Source organism: Oxyura jamaicensis, chromosome 1 (assembly GCF_011077185.1).
Source record: "Oxyura jamaicensis isolate SHBP4307 breed ruddy duck chromosome 1, BPBGC_Ojam_1.0, whole genome shotgun sequence".
Lineage (NCBI taxonomy): Eukaryota > Metazoa > Chordata > Aves > Anseriformes > Anatidae > Oxyura > Oxyura jamaicensis.
In genome coordinates this window covers 186,164,772-186,166,706 of record NC_048893.1, presented here as the reverse complement: position 1 = coordinate 186,166,706, position 1,935 = coordinate 186,164,772, and the positions used below count along the sequence as shown (strand labels likewise).

The 1,935-nt window shown below is 46.2% G+C and overlaps 1 long non-coding RNA gene across 1 annotated transcript in view; it reads left to right on the top strand.

The window, feature by feature from the left end:
• Positions 1 to 1,537: 1,537 nt before the first annotated feature.
• Positions 1,538 to 1,935, top strand: part of LOC118167282 — a 936-nt gene continuing 538 nt past the window's right edge. The window contains exon 1 of the long non-coding RNA XR_004751084.1: positions 1,538 to 1,682. This is a non-coding gene — a long non-coding RNA (uncharacterized LOC118167282). The remainder of the gene's footprint in view (positions 1,683 to 1,935) is intronic.

The window sequence follows — 1,935 nt, the reverse complement described above, 5'->3', positions numbered from 1 at the left end:
TTTGATACCTTCAGATGAACTTCAATGGGAAGACCTGCCCTGGGTGTTGAGTGCACAGGGCAAACTAGAGCTCCTGGGGTAGATCTTTGGTGGGGCAGACGTGTAGCAGCACCCACTGTTCGGCACGCAGACTCTCCCTGGCTCAGGACGCAGCGCGGTGTCTGCAGCCCTGCTCCTCCCAGCGCTGGGGAGGCTGGAGCCGGCCTCCGCTCTGCTGAAGTTTGTGGGGTTTGGAAGGTATCACTGGGACCTGGTGGTGTGAGCGGAGTATAAATGTCCAGCATTTGCACACAAGCGATGCAGTGTAGTAATGGAAGGAAGAAGAAAACATCAAGGAAATAGCATGACGGGGAAATATGACTTACTTATTGAATAGAACAAAAGGTGTCAGTATTTTTCCCCAAGGAAGAGCAGCTTTCAAGGCTCAAGAGGACACGGCAATGCTTACTACTCAACAAGATCAGAAATAGCAGTCAAATTATTTAAAAGCTCGATTTTGTGGTTTGCCTGGGATGTAATGTAATTCACACTAAAATGTTAAATGTATTGCAGGGGGCTGTTCTATCCTAATTTCACTGCTGAAGAGTGTGGGGACATCAGCAGGGCTGCACTAGGGGAGAGAGAGGTATAAGGAAAATGGGACCAACAGGCAGAGATGGAACAGGTCAAAGGTAGTGAGAGTGTGACAACACACTTAACTCCTAAAGCGTGTTTATTGGGCAAGCTGCAATATGCAATGAGCCTAAAGAACGGTAAAATGAGCTAAGGAACTAGAAATGTGCATACAAAGCGGTAACATCAAAAAATTGATTACTGGAAAAGCTGTTTTAAGGAATTCTGTGTTCAGTAAGGCACTACTTCAATTGTGTATTTCTGTATTTGTAACTTGTATCCAAAATGAGATTCTTCAGTAACTTCTGCAGCCTGCTTAAAGGTCCTCCATTCTCCTGTAGACTCATGTGTTCAGCAGCACACTCAAAAAGCCATGGGATCAATAGAAACAGCATTGGATTGTTCAGGATGGGGACACTCAAAAAGTCTCCACACCAAGCTTCTGCTCAACAGACCACGTTGCTTAGGGCTTTGCCAGATGAGTCTTGAAAACCTCTAAGAACAGAGTGCACACCCCATCTGGGCAGTCTGTACCCGTACTTGATGGTTGCCACAATGAAGCTCTTTCCCCTTAAATCAGAACCTCCCTTTATAACTATTGCCTTTCATCCAGCTGCCATACATCTCAGTAAGGAGTTTTGCTCCATCTTCTTGATAAACTCAGGTACTCTTGGGTTCCCCTCCAGGACTTCTGACTGGTTGCCCTGACAGCCTCACCAGAGACTTTAGCATGTGCAGTGCTGCAGGATTACCTGTGCCCAGTCCTGTCTCACGTCTTCGCTTATTAATTGGCCTTCCTAGGTGGACCTGTGCAATATGTAGCCTTGTCTCTGGCCCTTTCTCCTGCTTGGACCTTGTCTCTGTATTCTGCTGTTCCTGACTAGACTTTCTGGCAGAACCCTGGACCTCTCACCTTGTACTTGGACTGTCAACAACAGCATCACCAGCTCAGTCCTGCCCAAGTCCTGAGGCACTGCCCTGCCTGTACCTATGGTGAGCTGCCCTCATGGAATATCTCTGCACTTCTCGGCCATGGTACAGTCCACCAGTCCCTTCAGAGCCCTCTTTTGGTGAGTCCCCAGTATGTACTGCCACAGTGGTTATTCCACCTCAGGTAGAGCACTTTGCTTCGCATCTTAGGGTCCCATCCACTGGTTCCTTGCACAGGCATAGTGGTTTGGTCCGTTCGTGTCTTCCCCTTCTCCTGCAGTTTTTTTCCTCTATCTGAGCATTCTTCAAAGCCAGTATGTTAATTAAATCCTCACGTTTATTTTATTTTATTTTATTTTATTTTATTTTATTTTATTTTATTTTATTTTATTT